The 22,495-nt window shown below is 41.6% G+C and overlaps 1 protein-coding gene across 6 annotated transcripts in view; it reads right to left on the reverse strand.

Annotated features, from left to right (window-relative positions):
• The window catches only part of SNTG1 (syntrophin gamma 1), a 377,579-nt gene that overhangs the window by 226,438 nt on the left and 128,646 nt on the right, over positions 1-22,495 (reverse strand). For all 6 annotated transcript variants that reach the window (XM_081497977.1, XM_081497973.1, XM_081497978.1 and 3 more), the window contains one exon: positions 12,207-12,281. The gene's annotated coding sequence lies outside the window, so the exon portion shown is untranslated. The remainder of the gene's footprint in view (positions 1-12,206; positions 12,282-22,495) is intronic.

The following is a 22,495-nucleotide window of genomic DNA, read 5'->3' on the forward strand; positions in this document are numbered from 1 at the left end:
AAATATAAACAGGATAACAGGATATCCTGTGTTTACTGAAGCATCAATCACAACAGCCAAGATGGGGAAACCTCCTAAGTGTCCATAAATGGATGAATAGATAAAGAAAAGCTTTTATATACACAATAAAATATTATCAAGCCACAAAAAATACAGAAATCTTGCCATCTGCAACAGTATGGATGGTCCATTAGGTCATACTGTCCAAATCACAGTCATTAGATTATTAGGTCATTAGATCATTAGGTTATACTGTGATATAAATCAGAGAAAGATATATGCTGTATGTTATCACTTATAAGTAAATGTAAAAAAGCCAAACTCATAGAAACAGAATAGAATGGTAGTTACCAGGGGCAGGGGGCAGAGAGAACTGAGCAGATGTTAGTCAAGTGTACAAACTTGGTTAGAAGATGAGTAAATTCTTGAGGTCTAATTAATACACACTGTTTATAGTCAACAGTACTGTAAAATATATCTTAAACTTGCAAGACATTAGATCTTAAAAGTTTTCACCATGAAAAAAGAAATGTTAATTAAGTGATGAGATGAATGTTAGCTTACCCTACACTGGTGATCATACATAAATCTATCAGATCATCAGCTTGTTCACCTTAAACTTACACAATGTTATACGTCAATTAAAAATTTTCCTCTAGCAAAAGAAGTTAACCAGAAGAGTAAATTGTATGAATGCCACTTCATACTCAGATGATAGCTTTGGGTGGATATTCTAGAGGGAAGTCTATTCAAGTTAAAAGATCTTTCACTCTTCAGAACTTTCTTAGAAAAGAAAGCAACCAAGAAAGAAACACAAAAGAGAAATAACGCTCTCACTGGGATCCAAGCACATTTTCCCTCACCTCAGAGCCTGTGGTTAGAGCAAGAACATAAACCTGTAGGAGCTTTTTCTCAACTAGGAGAGCTCTGCTTACTCAGATGCGAATGTGGACACAGACTCCTGGACAGTCTCTACTCCCAGCTGAGAACCATATTGAAAGTGAAAATATTAGTTGCTCAGTCATGTCCCAGTCTTTGTGACACCATGGACTGTAGCCCGCCAGGCTCCTCTGTCCGTGAGATTCTCCAGATAAGAACACTGCAGTGGGTTGCCATGCCCTCCTCCAGGGGCTCTTCCCAACCCAGGGATCAAACCCGTGTCTCCCACATTGCAGACGGGTTCTTTACCCTCTGAGCCATCAGGGACGTCCTGGATTCTATTGTCTATGTTCAAATAGTTCAAGGTCTTCAAAGGGAAACCGTGACTCAGGGAAACTTAAGAAAGCATAATAGCAAGTCCTTTGGTAAAGGAAACATTTAACTTCTAGGTTATTTCTTTTTACAATTCTGATTTGCATCATTCTGTTAACCTGTTGGACTGTTGACTATTAGAGCAGTTCATGCACACTTGAAGTTTGTACAAAACCATATCATTTATTTTACTTTCTTTGCCTTCGACCTACTTCTTTCTCATCTTCTTTTTATCTGTTCTCCATCCTAATGTAGAAATAATATCATAATATAATCACAAAAATATAATATAATAAAAAAAAGAAAAACATGACTAAATGTGACCTTTTCATAAAACATTAAGAGAGATTTTAAGTCAAAATTTTTTACAATAAATTATGAATCTACAGATTCATTTTTCTCCTTTCTTCCTGTTCTCAATGCTCAAGGTTCTTTCACTATACCATTTATTTAATATAAAACATTCTCTCATGTCTGCATTGCTCAGTGTGCTCAAAATATTTAATGATCAACAGTGTCTCTCCTAAAGTTCCTGAGTCATGAACAGGAAAAGCTTCACCCTTAAACTGAGAGGGCTTCCCTGTTGGCTCAGACAGTAAAGAATCCACCTGAAATGCAGGAGACCTGTGTTCGATCCTGGGTCAGGAAGATCCCCTGGAGAAGAGAATGGCTACCCACTCCAGTATTCTTGCCTGGGAAATCCCATGGACAGAGGAGCCTGGTAGGTTCACGGGGTCACAAGAGTTGGACACAACTTAATGACTAAACCACCAAACCAAGAGCAGTTAAGTCAATTAAAGGAGGGGCCATCAGACTGAGGAGGCTCTAGCACCTTAGCAGCCTGTGTAAGCAAACACAAACCTCAGGCTGAAACATCTCAAGGTTAAGAAGTCAAAACCTAAGGACAGCCCATCGTAAACTGCCTTGGCCTTTCCCAAATACAGCAGCGGTATACCAGCCAGGCTTAGGATTTCCTAGCTCTACTTCTGCTGTGTCTCTTCGACTCCTGTTGGTGGCTCCGAATCACTCCAGCTGCGGTACTGCCTGAATGAAAGTAATTTTTGGGTGATATACATTCTTAAAATATTTACTATGTCTCAGCTTATCTTTCAAAACTACAAGTAGAAAATCCTTCCTTAACGTTGTCCAATTAGTCCCTAGTTTGACTAGTGAGCTCACACTACTCATCTGCTCCTTGTCCTCCCTTCTCAAAAACAGTTCTAAGTACAGTAATGTGGACACACACACACACACACACACACACACACACTGGCATGAACACACACCCACACACACACTGGCGTGGACACACAGACACACAGAGTATATTAGATTTCTTGCTAGAAGAGATCCATCCCTGATCTGAATAAGGACAGACCTGTATTACACAGAAACATTCTTACACTTTGATGTTTGTTTGAAGTCATTTAAATGACACTCTAGGTTGCTAAAGATCAAAGAGAAAACAGAAGTCTGAAGAAGATCATAAACAATGTTAACACACTAATGAGGTAGTTAACATTTTACCAATATCTGTCAGTACTCTTAACAAATGATTAGACTATTTCCCTGAAATAGGTAGTATTTGACCCTGTTCTGAAATAAAGCTTTTACGAAATTTGGAACATTCAAGAGTATGATTAGAAAAATACCTGGTCTAGATTCTATGTATTCTTAATGTGCTAGCAGTAAAGAGCCCACCTACCAACGCAGGAGACATAAGAGATGTAGGTTCAATCTCTGGGTCAGGAAGATCCCCTAGAGGAGGGCATGGCAACCTACTCCATTATGATAATCACAAATGATGACTGTCCTGATTAGAACCCCCCCAAGAGTCTTGCCTTGACTTTCCAGGAGCGGGTCCTCTCATTTGATCAGGAGGGACAGCCACGTAAAGGCTATGTGATAGCTTTAGCCTGTGCATTTTCTGAAGAACTTGAAAAGAAGTCCACCCTCTGACTAGTTTGAAATCCATTGGTGTGAGCTCTAAAATTATAAGAGCTAAATGCATTTTCAAAGTTACGCAATGGAAGAAATTCCTCCACCAATAAATGTCTGCATTATTTCTCCCACTTTGCTGTTTGCTGAAGTGCTTCTTAAGCAGCTGCTGCATCTACAGCTCACCATAACCCCAGAGGCACCTCTGCGTCTCTCAGAACTCGCCCCGTATCAGTTACATTCACTGTGATGAATGCTCTCTATCTTCCTTACTTCTGTGGTTTTAAGTGGCTTAAATTAATAGATTCCATTTTAAAATGATCTAATTGGCTCAAGAGAGAGGTCCAGAGTGAGTAACTCAGAAACAAATTGGATCACAAACAACATTGAGAGTTTTGGACAAGACACCAATCCTGGTTGCCTTAGGAAGAAACCTCGAGAAGCTCTGCAGGGGGCCAGCTGGCTGCACTCAGATTCCTGACCTGCAGCACGGGAGACAATAAATACAAGTTACCAAAAGACATGAAGTTGGTGCTAACTTAACACACAGTGATAGTTAACTAAAGCAAAGTCCGAAAATGAAATTCTAGACCAATTTTGCTGCCATGACAGTAGCTGAAACTTACTGTTACTAAGAGGATTATATAAATTAATAAAGGAAGTCAAATCAAAGATGCACATATGCATACATTTCTTTATGTCTTGGCACACTGAATCCAATTTTTTTCAAAACCTAAACTAAAATTCATCCACTTTGGTACACCAGCTCTCCTAGATAGTTCTTGAATAACTTATCAAATTGGAAACTGATGCCCATTTTATGAATCAAGCATATTTTAGGTCAAAATTATTGTTTTTCATCACAGAAAACAAATCAGGTTTTCTTTTTAATCATTGAGAACAAATGAAAATGTTAGTCGCTCAGTCCTGTCCAACTCTTCATGACTCCGTGGACTGTTGCCCGCCTGGCTTCGCTCTCCATGGGATTCCCCCAGCAAGAATACTGGAGTGGGTTGCCATTCCCTTCTCCAGGGGATCTTCCACACTCAGGAATCCAACCCAGGTCTCCTGCATTGCAGGCAGATTCTTTACCAACTGAGTCACCAGGGGAGTCCAATACTTAATAGTAATTGGTGTCACTGGTCTCATCCCAGAATAGGTTTGTCTCATAATTCTGTATTAAAGGCATGGGGTTTTCAAAATAATTTGCACTTAATTAACCAATGACAGCAAAGGAAATGATCTGCCAAACTCTCAAACTGCACTCTTGTGAGTGGACTGAATAATGGGAGAAACCATAGCCAAGAACTCAACTGGACGTTTCAAAATGAACAAAGATCCACAGAGCATTGTTCCTCCATGTCCTACAGTGCTGGTTCTGATGAAACAAAAGGAGAAGAAATGAGATTTTTTGAGGAAAATTTCAGTCTTCTCACCATCACCGAGTAGCTGCATATAATGCAGGTAGTTTGACATCAGAGAGGTTTTTGTTTCTTGCAAAAATCACAGCCTGATATTAAAAAAAAAAGCCAGCCTAATGTTTTTAATCAAAAAATCCCATAAAACTGCAAGTTTAAAGAAGGAATGAGTATTTATGACATATTGCAAGACAGATGAAAACAGAAAAATTCTGAAATGGTAAAATTTGGAAAAAAAAAGGAGTAATGAAAAAAATAACAAACTGCTTATCTAGAAAGCACTCTAACCCAGCATGGCTTATTGGTACAGGAAGGCAGGCTGTTGGTAACGTAATTGCACCATTCTACCTAAGCCCAATTCACTTTCATTATCTCGTCACTCCACCTTTTCTTCTGCAGACTCTCTGGCTGCCTGGCCTCATAGGCTGCAGGAGGAAACAGGTGGCAGACTCCTCACTTGGCCTGCGATGCTGCCTTACTAATAGCTCCTGCCCGAATAGACCAGCCTGTTCATCTGACATGGGCAGACTCTGCTGTCTTTGTGGATAAGATAGGACATGTTAATGTGGCTTACAATCTTCTGTAAGAGTGTGAAGATGCTCTACTGAAACAAGGCCCCTTTAAAACACAAGTGTTACAGAAAAAACAAGAAGAGTACTTGCAGTTACTATACTTTTCTTAGGTTTTCAGACAGAATAAAACATCCATGTGAATCAGGACATGTTCCTCAGTTACAGCCAAGTCTTATGTCTTTCCTCAAAGAGAAATAATTTAAATCAACTGGTGCCAGGGATTTCCAACAGACTGAAAGCAGGCATCCCCTAACGGATGTTACCAAAGTGATCCACGACTGAAGTGTGCATGTGCTTGATTTGACTTGCACACAACTACTGCCCCTTGCTTTAGAAGAGTGGGTCGGTTGCTTTAGCAGCCATTTAAGTTTGTAACAGAGAAAGATATCCTTTGAAGATAACTGTAAATATTGAATTGGTCAAAACATTTGTTCAGCTTTTCCTGTACTGCTGCTGCTACTAAGTCACTTCAGTCGTGTCCGACTCTCTGCGACCCCATAGACAGCAGCCCACCAGGCTCCCCCGTCCCTGGGACTCTCCAGGCAAGAACACTGGAGTGGGTTGCCATTTCCTTCTCCAATGTATGAAAATGAAAAGTGAAAGTGAAGTCGCTCAGTTGTGTCTGACTCTTAGCGATCCCATGGACTGAAGCCTGCCAGGCTCCTCTGTCCATGGGATCTTCCAGGCAAAAGAGTACTGGAGTGGGGTGCCATTGCCTTCTCTGTTTCCTGTACTATCTTACGGAAAAACCCAAACAAATGTTTTGGCTGACCCAATATTTCATTACTTTTTAAAAATTTGACACATTGAATAAAAATAAATCTGAATTGTAGTTTTAAGAACAAAAAGCATGAAACATGAGTCTTACTACTTTTTGTTCTGAATGACCTCCTCAGTCAAAGAAGGTGATGACTACAAAGCACAGATAACAGCTGCATTGTACAGTACACACAGCATCATATACAATGAAACACAGAATGGTTCTAAGAAGAATCAGCAGCAGAAAGCATGGCTTTCCCCTGTAAAGACTCAGTTACAAACCACCAGACTGCAGGCTCCACAGAGGCTGTGATGTGTACCTTATCCATCTTTGAGTCCTCATAGTAGACAGTGGGTATTCAACACACACTTGCTGAATTGATGAATGAATGTATGAAAGTTGAAAAATAACTGTGAAGGATAATTTAATTTTTAAAATACAAAATGCTCAAAACATAATCAAATATTGCCCACTGTTCACAAAATAACCTTCACTCAAATGTATTCAAGATGAAAATTAGCTTGGGTTAGAATTTAACTCAGGAAAGAATTTAGAATTAAGATTCAAATAACCTCAGTTCAACTCTTAGATCTGCTACTGATAGTAGTTTGAAATCTTTTCTCTTTGTTTTTATACTTTTTGTAAAGATATTATATTTTGTGCATAGAATATTCAACATTCATACTAAAATTGTGTCTCTTCTGAAAGGTATAGAATGCTTGATTCTATTGTGTAAATGGCATACACAGACATAATGCAGGAGTTCAGGCAGGGTTTTACAGAGAAACTGGTACCTGGGTGTGACTGTTGTTAGTTCCCCTTACCCACAAAACACACTCAGAAATAAAACAGACAGATATCAGTGACAAGTCACAGCAGAGTCAACTTATAACTTGTTTCCCGACATAAGTCATCCATCTTGGCCTCCAGTAGTTTTCTAAGGGTGCTCCCTGTCTCAGCAGCCCTGGGAATTCAAAGCAATGCAAATTCTCAGGCTCCAACTGACTCACTGAACTGGAAGCTCTGTGCTGGAGCCCAGAAGCCTGAGTTGGGACCAGCAGTCCAGGTGGTTCTGATACATGCCCTAATTTGAGAAACACTAACCTACTATATCTGTGGTGCTAGAGAAGACTTTTGAGAGTCCCTAGGAGAGCAAGGAAATCAAACCAGCCAATCCTAAAGGAAATGAAACCTGAATATTCATTGGAAGGACTGATGCTGAAGCTGAAGCTCCAATACTTTGGCCACCTGAAGCAAAGAGCTGACTTACTGGAAAAGACCCTGATGCTGGGAAAGATTGAGGGCAGAAGAAGAAGGGGGGTGACAGAGGATGAGATGGTTGGATGGCATCACTGACTCAAAGGATATGAATCTGAGCAAACTCTGGGAGATAGTGAAGGACAGGCAAGCCTGGCATGCTGCAGTTCATGGGGTCACAAAGAGTCGGACATGACTTAGTGATTGTTGAACAGCAGCAACCTGTGATATCTAAGTGTATTCTAGAAAGCACACTAAAGATATGGGCTAACAATGAGCAAATATTTCCATTCTATTAATTTCACCCTTAAACCATCTTATCTGAGTTGCATTCAGGATCTCTAGGATCCCGATATGGAAAGACTGTCAGCAGTCCTCCTCACAGTAAAGGACAGGTATTGTTTCTGGCCCCCTATACCACTTCTGCTGGGCCCTCTCTGGGTTCTGGAATAAACACATACCTAATGAGGGTTAAGAGCTGCTAAATTTGAGATGGGCTCAGAAGAGCAGGCTCAGCATGAGCTCCAGGAGGTCCTTCCTGTTACTTCTTGGTCAGTGTCACGTGATGTGACAGGTTAGTCAGTGCCTGGAGCTCCAACACAGAGGGAGGCGCTATTCAGAGCTTCATTCTTACCAATGAAACTTCACATCATTTTCTTGCTTTTAGTCATTTTTATATGCTTACTAGCAACCACATTTAAAAAGACATAAGAAAGCTGTTAACCATTGTCCATTATACTGGCACTACTTTCCTCTTTAATCCTCAAAATGGTGACTTGTTGAAGCAGTGACTCTTATAAATACCAGTTCACCTCAATTCAATTAAACAAACAGAATGTACACTATGTAAACAGCACCTGATGAACCCACCGAGTGTCCTCTGTCTATTGGTAGAGGTGGAGCAGGAAACTGTTCACCAGAGGGTGGTTCTTGGGGCTTTAGTTTGGGCAAAGGCGAGGATGCTGGAATTATATCAAGACAATTAAAAGGACCAGGGGTCACATTCATGTTAACGTCCATTATGAAAACCAAACAGAAGGGTCGAGTTCAAAGAGCCAGATGCAGTATCTGAGGGGTGCCGCGAGCAGTGAGGCGAGTGTGGAGGCTGGGGAAGGGGGAGGGTCACAGGTCTGAGACAGGTTAAGTTAACTGGCACCTGGTCCAGGCGGCCACTTCCGGCGGTGTCAGCCTGTAGCCTCGGCGCACACATCCAGGAACTAGGACTGGACAAGGACTACCAGAAATAAAGCAAATGCTTCACACTTGGGTAGGGAGAAAAAGACAAATGTAACTATGGAAAAAATGTACTTAATTAGGATTATGGCACCTGAGAAATCCGTGGATGGTGATCGGGTTTATGTTTGGGTCATACATGGTAAGAAGGCTTTTCATAGAGGGAAGAGGATTCTCAAATAATTAGTACCACACGGAGTTCAAAGCATCGAGGAAAGATGTGATTTAATGATGAAGCAGAAATAGATCCAGACAGCAGTAACAAATGTTATTATCAGAAAACAGGTGAAGAGACGGTAAGAGAGGATGGTTATAGACTTTATGGACAATTAGAATTTCAGTAAGCAAGAAATGTCCAATGGTATGGTTGAATGTCACAGAGAAGTTGAGGAAGATGTGGAATAAACACTGACAAAGCATATGCTATGATTTGAAGAAGCTTTGTATTGGATCTGTTCATTTGTGTGTTAAGTTGTGTTGTTTTTAATTGCATTTTCCAATTTGTTAACCACAAAACTTACATATTAGGCAAGCACCTAAAATGTCCTTAAGGTTCAGTGTGTGTGAAAGTATATGTGAGTGAGTGTGTGTGAATGTGGGACTGTGTGTATGATAGTGTGCATATAAGTGTGTGTGTGTGCATGTGTGTGGAAAGAGAGAGAGGAAGAGGGGAGGAGGGGGAAGGGGCAGGCTTCTCCCACGGCCACTTAGACTTTCCCTCATAGGACTTGCACAAATTACGACTACTTCAATTTTCTGTTTTTAGCTTTGTGATATTAGTGTCCCCTACTAAATATTGCTCATAATGTACATAGGGCTGGGAAAGTGTTAATAGACTTTTATTTTGGAAAAAAATATCTCTACTTACTCTGAGAGCATATTTTAAAGTGTCTTGTAAACGTTTTGGTTTCTAATTCTATGAAGATACTATAAAAGTTGAATATTAAAAGTAAGCATAAAGTGTTAAAGCTGACACCACCAGCTGCTTGCAAGAACCGGACGACAGTTTCACGGCTTCTTACAAAACTGTCCACATCCTTACCATGGATGCAGCTGTTGCGCTACTAGGTTTTCAACCAAATGGTTCAAAAACGTATTAAGCCTGCACCTGAATGTTTATGAAAGCTTTCTTCCTAATTTCCTTCCTAGGTGACTGAATAAACAGACGGATGAATAAACGTATGTCTATAGAGTAGCATGTGATTCAGCTTTAAAAAATCATCTATCAAGCCACAAAAGGACATGATGAATCTTAAATGGGTATTGTTTAGTGAAAGAAGTCAGCTAAAAAGGCTTAAACACTGGACATTTGGGAAAAGGCAAAACTGTAGAGATGACTAAACACCAGTGGTTCTCAGAAGCATAGCAAGAGGAGGGGAGGGCAGAGCAGGTGAAGGCCCTGGAGTGTTTTCGGGTGGGCGTTCATCCGCTTGACGCTCTATGGTGACTTACCGACATGGTGCCTTTGGGAGACCATGTGGAACTCACCGCACAGAGCGGGTCCAGTACGGATTAAGCCAGCGGGGCTGCTCCCCACTCATGGCCCTGGGATTATGTGGTTTTCCCTCCCAGGAAGCCAGAACTGCCCCTGTATCATGGTTAATTTCTGCCCAGGGAGCCTGGACCCCTTTCACTGGGCTTAGTACCAGCATCTCTGCCTCCGCTCAGGAAGCCTGGTGGTTGGACCAGTTGGACTTTGATGATTCCTGCTCTGCAGGAACACCAGGGGCCGAGCTACAGATGGGAGCTGAGGCACATCTGGAGACCAGGCACTGACCTCAGCAGAAGCTTACATGGGGGATCAGGGTGGGCACCACCAGGACTATTCCAGCCACAGGCAAGGCAGGCAGCTGCAGTGCAGGGAGTGGGAGCTGAGTGGACATGGGAAGCAGGAGAGCCGGGTCCACACGCACAGGACAGCACAGTGGCCTCCACCAGCCTGGCCGCCACGCTTCACGTTCCCCCACTTCATCGTGCAGTGTGACACTGTGCTCAGCATTTAGAGTGATCACGTTGGTGGGATTTTACTTTAGAACTTGTGGTTATTTCTTTTATCAGTAAAAGTACCTCACGGCGATCTCAAGACTTTGTTGTGGATCTCCTTCACAACCAGACACTGATGCAAACACACAACTGTTTTAAGCCCTAAGAGGCCACCAATCATCTTCAGCGGCCAGAATTACCCAACAATCTCTTGACCATATTTTCTGAACAAGGAGAGGTGGGATTGTCAAGACCAAAGCAGGCGAGACTACAATCTGTCCCTGAAGGAAAGCAGTGCTAGGAGCTGCCAGGAACCCACTCACACTGACTGGGAAGGAGACCAGTCAAAGGATTGTTCTCATGGAGCAAGACTTTTACCTACAGGATAATATCTTTGAAATATACAGGATGCAACTCCAGAAACAGTGCCACTAATTTATTAAGTTTTCTGAAATACTTATTGGGACCCTGTACCTCTACGCATGATGGTAGATCTTGGGCTCATAAAGAGAAAGTAGAGTTTCTTCCTTCAAACTCTCATGGGAAAAAAAAAGTGCAAATTCTAATGTAAGTCAGCATCCTTGTTTCTATGGCAGGGATCGGTCAGCACCCCCAGACGCCAGCTCCAGGAGTCTCACCTTCCACTGGCGGCAAAGTCATCAGACCCCCTTGTAAGCAAGGCATTTGGAGAGCAGGTCAGAGTCAGGAAACATTAAGAAAATTGCCTGACTACAAAGTCAGTCTTGGAAGCAGGACTAAGATTCTTGGCCTTTGATAATTGTGCATTTTTTTTCATGACAGACAACATAGTCAGCAAAACTAGAAGTAGGGATGCTTCACTAGGGAAGCCAGTAGCTCCAACATCACAAATACACCTGAAAAGGCAGGAATATGAATCACAAGTCTGGAGGGAAATGGGCCGAGAAGTTGATACAGACAGGGGCAGACCAGGAGTACAAGGCCTATGTCTCAGACATCTTTAAAGCCACAGAAAAGCAGCGATAACACTCACCAGTTCAGACGTTTAGTGTTTATATTACAGTGATCTTGCCTTGTCCATTAGAAGGAAAATGCTCAGGAAGGTTGGACCTTGTTAGTCCAGGGAGCAGGGCAGCGGGCACTGGGTGGGGCAGGGCCCAGCTGGAAAGGCAGCCCGCACAGTGGCCACCCAGTGTCCTTTTGCTTATAGGGCCATTTTCCATTCAAATGGGAAGCCAGCCCTGCTTTAAATGTGGACAAGCAAGTTGGAGGCACAGGTGACATTCTACAGGTCAAGGCTGCATGAGTAGTGCCTGCTAAGACCTGCAGGTTTAAGTACCCCATGTGAGAGCAGGAATGCTGGCAGGCTGTGTTACAGATCCAGTGTAGCCCTTCTCCTCCTCCTTCATCCTCTCCCCAAACAGTATCAATTCAGACACACTGCTTGAACTCCAAAGATACATTCCTAAGAAGGGAGATGCATGCTTGAGATGCATCCAGGGATATTTTAATAACAAAATTGTGATTCCAGAAGGTGTGCTGGGGCAAGGAACAGTCACCCTCAGTGAGTATCCATCACTCCCCTTAGAGCCACCTTTGTCCCCCTCTTCATTTATGGTTATATGACCTTTCTAAGACTGCAGTCGGGGTTGGCAGGGCATGGTACTTTGAAATCCTGCAGACTTGGCTTTGTGCAACATGAAGTGAACACACACAACAGCTGATGTTCGGAAATTCTTAGTAGGTGATAAATAAGATTCTCTGACAGAGCAATAACTTTACTCTCAATGACTTATCAGAAAGTAAAGGTCTTACCTGAATTTAGCTGGAGCAATGTTTTCCTTTCTCGAAGGTCACTCCTCTGGCAATCTCAACATTCTGGAGAGTGGTCTAAATGCAGACAGCAAAAATAAAGTCCTATGAGAGCTCAGAAGACAGACAGAGTGAAAACTATACACAGAAACTGACTTTATCCACAAGGAATACATGCATCCCATTCACACTTATATCATATACAACTTTACCACTGTTTCTTATCAGTTTCTAGGAGTAAACCAAAGCCTTGTGAATTGTCAAGAGGAGAAATAAGAATACAACAAAGGAGGCAAATACACGCAATGGGAAAAGACAGTCTCTTCAATGAATGGTGTAGGAAAAACCGGATAGCTGTTAACACATGCAAAATAATCAAACTGCATTACTTTCCCACACCACATACACAAACAAATTCAAGGTGGATAAAAATTTAAACCTAAGACATGAAACCCAAAAACTTCTAGAAGAAAACATGAGGAACATGATGTCAGTATTCTCTCTGACATCAATCTTGGCAATAGTTTTTTGGATACATGCCCTCAGGCAGTGGAAACAAAAAGTAAAGGAAAATAAAACAAAAATAAAGAAAAGGGACCACCTCATCAGACTAAAAAGTTTTTGCACAATGAAATAAGCCATCAACAAAAGAAAAAGGCTGCCTATTAAATAGAAGATGCTTACAAATGATATATTCAATAATGAGCTTATATGAACTGTAGCCTGCCAGGCTCCTCTGTCCATGGGGTTGCAAGGGTCAGACATGATTTAACAACTAAACCATCAACACATCCAAAATATACAAAGAACTCATACAACTTAATATGGGTAAAAAGCAACCAGTTTAAAAAATTGGCAAAGAATCTGACTAGATATTTTTTCAAAGATATAGATGGTCAACAGGCATATGAAAAAGATGCTCAGTATCACTAATCACCATGGAATGCAGATCAAAATCTCAGTGAGACACGACTTCATACTTGTCAGAATGACTTTTATCAAAAAGAAAACAAATAACAAGTGCTGGTGAGGATGTGGAGAAAAAACTATTGGTTGGAATGTAAATTGGTGCAACTTCTTTAGAAAACAGTAAGAACTGTCCTCAAAAAATTAAAAATAGAAGAACCAAATGATCCAGCAAATTGACTTCTGTTTTGTTTTGCTTTTTTCCAAAGAAAATAAAAACACTAGTTAGAAAAGATATATTCACTCCGAGGTTCATTAAAGCATTATTTATAATAGCCAAGATATAGAAGTAAGTCAAGTGCCCACCAGTAGATAAATGGATACAGAAGTTGTGGTATAGATATACAATGGAATACAGCTCAGCCTTAAAAAAGAATTGAATCTTGCCATTTGCAACAACAACACAGATGGACCTAGAGACCTATGATCTATTATGCTTACTGAGGTAAGTCAGATAGAGAAAGATAAATGTTGTATACCATTTATATGTGGGATCTAAAAAAACCCAAAGCAAGTAAGTAAACATAAAACAGAAAGAGTCGTAGGTACAAAGAACACACAGGTGGTTGCCACAGGAGAGAGGGCTGGGGGTGAGTGAGCTAGGTGAGGGATGTGAAGGGGCACAAAGTTTAAAACAAATGAGTCACAGGGGTGAAATACACTGTGTGAAGAATGCAGTCAATACACTGTCATAGCTTTGTATGCTGACAGACGGTAACTAGACTTCTAGTGGTGATCAATTTGTAACATATAAAAATATTGAATCACTATGTCATATTCCTGAAACTAATATAATGCTGTTAAGTCAATTAAACATCAATGAAAATAATCCAAAAAAACAGACCAAAAAAAAGAAGCAATAAGGTAATAAGTATATCCTGAATAGTTAATGTCATAAGATGAATTTCCATGGAGCACATTTTAGGGAAATTGGCTTTAAAAGAATTCCAAGAGTATATTGGTAACCTGACCAAAATTTCATCTGCCAGCAGCTGGCATTTCTATGTAACTGCCAATATTGCAGCCTTTAGAGTTAGATTCCAAGTTTAAATTATTGATAATATTTAAAAGCATTCCTTGTGAGGAACAGCTTATTGATTTAATGCCAAGAGGTGATTACTATTTTAATGAGACACAGCTATTAACTCAGTTTTGTACTGTGGAGAGGGGCAGGTCTCTATAAATCAAGACCTAAGCAACAATTGGATTGCTAATTCGTAAGACCAAAGTCATGTTTCTGCTTGTGCCTCTTAATTTTTAATGATCCCATTTACATTACCTGTCCTCTCATGAACTCAATTGAAGTTTTGAAAATACTGCAATACTTTAATAAACTGATGCCCAGGTGAGATGTCACACTTAATAGAGCAGTGATTTTCCAGGGAAGACACATCTGATTCACTAGACACATTCTGACTCTGAATCAGGTTCAGATTCCTACAGAGACCTGTGAGCACAGCTATCTAGTAAACTCCTCAGTTTACTAGACCCTTGGCAAGTCAGGAACCTGGAGTTTTAAAGTATAAGCTCACAAGCTGTGGTGGGGTAATTCTGGGATGACCACCAGTTCATGTCCCAGTGTACACTCTGGGTGAGCCCTTCTCCTGACCGTGGGCTCGGGGCGTGGCTCGATATTACCTTAATGACATAATAAATCTTGTGACAGTTCACTCTGACACTGACAATGATAGTTCTCATCACAATATGAAACAAACCCACCAGGTTTTCTGTTATACATGAAAATCTTCAGACATCAACTGAATTTAGAAATATGGATCTGGTTGAATGAAACTCCTGAGCTATCTGAGTTTACTCATCGCTAAGAATCACTGTGAGTCTTCCTGCAAACTCTCTCATCTCCTTACACTCCAGTGACTCACTCCTGGCTCTGTGCGTCGCCGTCTTGGCAGGGATCTGGGGAATGTGCGCAGTGGGCACATGAAAGATAATTAGCTGTTTCTGCAAATAGCGCCATTGTAAAGTAAATCACCCCTCAATCCTATAAACGGAGAAGGTTCTTTCTTTTCTCCCTTGCTGAATCCTCCAAGAGCCGACTATATCATGACACAGCTAATGAATGTAGGTTTTCACTAATGGACTCTCAAGAACACTGTCTGGAGTCATTTTAGCATCTATTTGGGAATTTTAACCGAGTCAAATATTGGCACACATGGCACAGGCATTCTGTTTTCCAGTCAGCAATACCTCATGGCAGCCCTTCTGGGAGGGCCACTCAACAATATTTATCAAAGCCTGAATCACTGATATCCTTTAGCCTAAGCAGGATTTAAATAAATAAGTCACATCAACAGATTTCATGCACAGGAACGCCCACAACAGTGTCACATTAAAAAAAAAAAAAAAAAAAAAAACAGTTTACATGTCTAAATATGAATCATTGGTTTAAAATTGCACTATGGACATTCAGGATAACATTGTGCTGCCATTTAAAACTTTTAAGGTTTTTTGATGACATCATTTCCCTATGCTCTATGTCTGCTGTGGCCTGAATTGTGTCCTTGCAAACTCCCCATGTTGAGTCTCTAACCCCAGCGTGACTGTATTTGGAGACTAGCTACGCCCAAACCCTGGTCACTGGACACTGGGAGATGACAGGGGCACTTAGCGGTGAGCCACTGAGTCTGTGATCACAGGCTGGGCTGACACAGAGGACCAACAGGACAGCTGAACACCCCCTCTCTCTGGGCACACGGCTTCCTCTGACTTCCAGGTCTCTCCTGACAGCTTTCTCTTTCCTCACCAGTGATACTCTTTGGTTCTCCTACTGATTCTGACTCATTGCTCCTCCAGTCCACACATTTCGGAAGGCACTGAGCTCCAGACTCCAGAGTGCTTTTCTCTGTAAAGTTGTTTTCAAGGTGATGCTGTCCACCCTCAGAGAGTCAAAGTCCACCCCAGTGCTGACAATGCCTCAGAGCAGGACACAGGCCCCTGCCCAGCCTCTTCTGAGGCCTCTTCACACAGCCCCTCGTGGTTCATGTCCCATCACTTCATCCAGGCCCCTGCAGCTATGACTTCCCACTGAGCCCTTCCTTGCAACCCCTTCAGTGTGAAGCAGCCCAGAGTCACTCTATCCACAATCCTGCTGTCTTTTTTCTCAACACCACTCACTGCCACCCAGGGTACTATCCATTTACACGTTTGCTACTCAGTGACTGCCCACCCTCACAAGATGATGAGCCCTTACTACAGGCTTTGCTTGCTTATCGCTATGTCTCCACACCTGTACTAATGCACGGGACACAGAAACCACAGCATCAGCATCTGCTGACTGGATGAGGCAGAACCCACTGTAGGCAGGGGAGCGGGGTGACACTGTGACACCAGCGCTGCAAGGTGGGGGACGCAGAGCCTGTCACTGATGCTAGACTGGAGGTGAGTGGGCAGAGAGGAAACAGGGCCCTAACCTGTGCTCCCCTCTTGGCTCTTATGTCCACGCAATCACCCTTGAACTCATCTCCTCAGTGCCAGCCTCACCCTGATGGCCTTCGGCTTCCACACCGCCCAGGAGGACTTTAAATACAGGACTCACAGGCTGCAGCCTGCAGGGTCCTCATGGTGACTGCTCTGCTGAAGATGAAGTCGTTCTGAAGCAGTTATCTTTCCCAGATGTGCGGTACAGAGGCTGCTTGGCATAGATTCCTCTCCTTAACCCCAAGTGCCCTGTGCCCTCTTCCTCCTGGTGAAAACCTGCTCTCATTCAACAGACCCTGCAAGCTTGTCAGCTCTAAGGATGCTCCTGACCACTTCCTCATTCACGGACACTGGCTATAGTTTCCCCGGTCTCCCCAAAGCTGTCCCCTGTGGGCGCTTCTGTCTGTCACTATAGGGCTACTGGGGCTTCCCCAATGTCTCAGCTCATAAAGAGCCTGCCTGCCAATGCAGGAGACTCAAGAGATGTGGGTTCAACCCCTGGGTTGGGAAGATCCCCTAGAGGAGGAAATGGCAACCCATTCCAGTATTCTTGCCTGGAGAATTCCATGGACAGAGAAGCCTGGTGGGCTACAGTCAGTGGGGTCACAAAGAGTCAGACTCAACTGAGCATGCACACATATGGTTACTGGTTTACAGGTCTGTTTAACATAAGCGATCTGAGCACAGGGATAAATCCCATTCATCTCTGGACTCCTCTCAGCTAGACCTAGAATAATATTAAACACATATCAAATCAATGCTCCAGTAAGCAAATGGAAATGTGGGGCATCAAGGAAATGAAGTGAGGAAGAAGATAAGGAAATGGACAGGAGGAATGGAGACAAGGAGAAACTGTGTAAAGTTTATGAAGTCATCCTCACAGAAAACGTAGGTGACAAAGGAGATAAAATAACTCCAGAGTCCTAACCTTGGAAGAGCAGGTAAAAAAGAAGGATTTGATAAAAATAAATAAATAAATAAACAGAAAAATTTAAGAAAGATCGATCAAAGTGGTGGTATCTGTGGTTCAAGAGATTACATTATATCAAATGATTTAAAGAGAGAAACTATTCCTATAATTGAAATATCTGGAATATTAGTTACTGTATTTCACAGTGAAAGATGATTACTGATTTTGAGATGGCTCTGATTTTAATTTCAACATTACATAGGAATCTGGAGTGTTAGGTCCATGAATCAAGGTAAATTGGAAGTGATCACACAGGAGATGGCAAGAGTGAACATCAACATTTTAGGATTCAGTGAACTAAAATGGACTGGAATTGGTGAATTTAATTGAGATGACCATTATATCTACTACTGTGGCCAATAATCCCTTAGAAGAAATAGAGTAGCCCTCAGTCAATGAGAGTCCAAAATGTAGTACTTGGGTGCAAGCTCAAAAATGACACAATGATCTCTGTTCATTTCCAAGGCAAACCATTCAATATCACAGTAATCCAAGTCTATGCCCCTACCACTAATGCCTTAGAAGCTGAGGTTGAATGGTTCTATGAAGACCTACATGATCTAGAACTAACACACAAAATAGATGTCCTTTTCATTATATGGGGTTGGAATGTAAAAATAGGAAGTCAAGAGATACCTGGAGTAACAGGCAAATTTGGCATTGGAGGAAAAAAACGAAGCAGGGCAAAGGCTAACAGAGTTTTGCCAAGAGAACTCACTGGTCATAGCAAACACCTGCTTCCAACAACACAAGAGACGACTCTACACATGGACATCATCAGATGGTCAATACCAAAATCAGATTGATTGTATTCTTTGCAGCCAAAGATGGAGAAGCTCTATACAATCAGCAAAAACAAGACCAGGAGCTGACTGTGGCTCAGATCATGAACTCATTGTTGCCAAATCAGACTTAAATTGAAGTAAGTGGAGAAAACCACTAGACCATTCAGATATGCCCTAAATCAAATCCCTTACAATTATACAGTGGAAGTGACAAATAGATTCAAGGGATTAGATCTGATAGACAGAGTGTCTGAAGAACTATGGGCAGAGGTTTGTAACACTGAACAGGAGGAAGGGATCAAGATCATCCCCAAGAAAAGGAAATGCAAAAAGGCAAAATGGTTGTCTGAGGAGGCCTTACAAATAGCTGTGAATAGAAGAGAAGCTAAAGGCAAAGGAGAAAAGGAAAGATATACCCATCTGAATGTAGAGTTCTGAAGAATAGCAAGGAGAGATAAGAAAGCCTTCCTCAGTGATCAGTGCAAAGAAATAGAGGAAAACAATAGAATGGGAAAAACTAGAGAGCCCTTCAAGTAAATTAGAGATGGCAAGGGAATATTTCATGCAAAGATTGGCACAATAAAGGACAGAAATGGTATGAACCTAACAGAAGCAAAAGATATTAAGAAGAGGGAGCAACAATACAGAGAAGAACTATTCAAAAAATTATCTTAATGACCCAGATAACCATGATGGTGTGATCACTCACCTAGAGCCAGACATCCTGGAATGCAAAGTTAAGGGGGACTTAGGAAGCATCACTATGAACAGAGCTACTGGAAGTGATGGAATTCCAGCTGAGCTCTTTCAAGTCCTAAAAGATAATGCTGTGAAAGTGCTGCACTCAATATGCCAACAAATTTGGAAACCTCAGCATTGGCCACAGGACTGGAAAAGATCAGTTTTCATTCCAATCCCAAAGAAAGGCAATGTCAAAGAATATTCAAACTACTGCATAATTGCACTTATTTCACACACTAGCAAAGTCATACTCAAAATTCTCCAAGTGAGGCTTCAACAGTACATGAATCAAGAACTTCCAGATGTTCAAGCTGGATTTAGAAAAGAGAGAGGAACAAGAGATCAAATTGCCAGTATTCATTAGATCACAGAAAAAGAATTCCAGAAAAACATCTATTTCTGCTTTATTGACTATGCCAAAGCCTTTCACTATGTATATCACAACCAACTGTGGGAAATTCTTAAAGAGATGGGACACCAGATCACCTTACTTGCCTCCTGAGAAATCTGTATGCAGGTCAAGAAGCAACAGTTAGAACCAGACATGAAACAGTAGACTGGTTCCAAATCGGGAAAGGAATACTTCAAGGCTGTATATTTTCACCCTGTTTATTTAACTTATATGCAGAGTACATCATGCAAAATACCAGGGTGGATGAAACACAAGCTGGGATCAAGATTGCCAGAAGAAATATCAATAATCTCAGATATGCAGATGACACCACCCTTATGGCAAAAAGTGAAGAGGAATTGAAGAGCCTCTTAATTAAAGTGAAAGAGGAGAGTGAAAAAGTTGGCTTAAAACTCAACATTCAAAAGACTAAGATCATGACATCCAGTCCCATCACTCTATGGCAAATAGACGGGGAAACAATGGAAACAGAGACAGACTTTATTTTCTTGGACTCCAAAATCACTGCAGATGGTGACTGCAGCCATGAAATTAAAAGACGCTTGCTCTTTGGAAGAAAAGCTATGACCAACCTAGAGAGCACATTAAAAAGCAGAGACATTACCTTGCTGACAAAGGTCCATCTAGTCAAAGCTATGGTCTTTTCAGTAGTCATGTATGGATGTGAGAGTTGGACCATAAAGAAAGCTGAGCGCCGAAGAATTGATGTTTTTGAACTGTGATGTTGGAGATGACTCTTGAGAGTCCCTTGGACTGCGAGGAGATCAGACCAGTCCATCCTAAAGGAAATCAGTCCTGAATATTCATTGGAAGGACTGATGCTGAAGCTGCAACTCTGATACTTTGGCCACCTGATGTGAAGAACAGACTCATTTGAAAAGACCCTGATGCTGGGAAAGATTGAAGGCAGGAGTTGAAGGGGATGACAGAGGATGAGATGATTGTATGGCAGCACTGACTCTATGGACATGAGTTTGTGTAAGCTCCAGGAGTTCGTGATGGACAGGGAAGCCTGGCATGCTGCAGTCCATGTGATGACAAAGAGTCAGACATGACCGAGCAACTGAATCAAACTGAACTGATTTTAATAGAATGTAAAGGATCTCTTCTCCTAGTATTCCATATATTGTTTTATATATATATTTTTTTGCCTAAATGGGAACACTGTAAGAGAGTCAAAGAAACTTCTGAAAGACTATGTAAAATTTAACTAATAGGAAAACACCATAAACCCTGAAACAAACATATGAAAAGCAGTGGTTCCTATTTTCCATTGATTTGTTTAATATCTGCTTCATATAATGGCAACTGTGAACAACTTTCTCCATTGGTAAACACATGAACAGGACTAATATAGCAATTCAAGTAATGGCAAGTGCCTACAAAATTGAAAATAAACATCAAGGAAGACTACATTTCTTCAGCTGCATTCTTTTATGTGATATAAAATTTTCGATTTATCTATTTATTTGTTACCACATGATGGAGTGCTATTTAAGAACTACTGGGATTTTAATGTAAAATTGAATTCCTTTATTAATCATGTAAGATAAAATAAAACCAGACTTCTCTCAAAAAGCTGTGAGGACAGAGTCTTGGTAAGGGGTGTGAGTAACCATACTATATTGCCCCTTGGAGACTGTTTCCTGTTGACTGCGGCTGCACTTTGCAGGAGACTTGCTTTTCCACTTCCACAGCAGAGCACAACTGAGTGTCAGGGAAATATTCATTTTCAGGCCAATCACTGACTGACACAATTGGACCCGTGGAGTTGTTTCTCACTGAGATCACAGAAAACAACCAGTTCAGGATCAGATCTGTGCTGTGGCTTCTGCTTCTTTGATCCTTTTTTCATTGTAAAGAACATGAAAGAGGCCTGAAATTACTCTGACAACCCCTGAAAGGATATCATCAAAGCCGTATTCTTTTTATAATGATTTTGGATAATTCCAGTCTCCCATCCAAAGTGAGTCCCTCCATCTACACTCTATCTCAACTCTTCCAAAATCCACGTCCTCTGAGTTATTCATGATTCCCTCCCTTTCTGCTGTCTTTCATTTAACCTTCCAGCTGTTTCTTCTCCTGCGTACACATACGTCAGTGAACTGTCTCTCATTTTTTAAAATTATAAAAGGGAATGCACTCCACCCACTCAGGCCACTTCCCACCACAAGTCCACCTGAAATCGTTCTCTACACTTGCTGATTACATTTCCCCCAGATTCCATGGAAACATCTTTCCCATAGATCACAAAGAGGCTATTTACCAAATCCAAGGGACACACATATGTCCTTCTCCTGCCCAGTCTCCCTGTTCACATCATGACCCACCACCTCCCTGGTCGACACTGCCATCCTTACTCCCTCTCTCCCATCCTACATACTGAGCCCCGTTAGGAAGCTCCTCTTCTTGTGTCTTTCCCATGTTGCTGGTAACTTCTAGGGTTTATTCTCCCTCTTCTCTTACTAGCTCTGTGCATCTGACTAACCTTAGTGCTCTATCACTTCCACTAGCTCATCCATAACCTGTGTCCTAATAACTGCCATAAAGGCATCACATGTTCTCAGCAATTCAATGACCTCATCTTCTAGGAAAGACATGTTGATATTTACCTTCCACCAATAGCACAGGTTGAGTTTCACGCATTTTATACAACTGACTAAACCTTGGTAAAACACCCATTTTCTTTATATTGACCTTCAGTGATTCCTACTCAACAATAGACTACTTGAGCACCATGTCCTCATAGATGGTCTTCCTTAGCATCCCAGTATGGAACGGTCGTTCCTTTGCTTCGTTCTCATAACTTCCTGATGAGGAAGGATGGACTCTTATACCCAGCACCTCAGAGGAAGCTTGGCCCTCTTGAAATCTTAGGCTTCTGGACTCCAAAACTTTCAGAGACTAAATCTGTGTTGTCCTAAAGCACCCAATTTGTGATACTTTGTAATCAGAATCCCCAGAAATGAACACAGAGGTTGGT

The sequence above is a fragment of the Giraffa tippelskirchi genome, chromosome 6 (assembly GCF_054371585.1).
Source record: "Giraffa tippelskirchi isolate mGirTip1 chromosome 6, T2T-mGirTip1v1.2.pri, whole genome shotgun sequence".
NCBI classification, from domain to species: domain Eukaryota; kingdom Metazoa; phylum Chordata; class Mammalia; order Artiodactyla; family Giraffidae; genus Giraffa; species Giraffa tippelskirchi.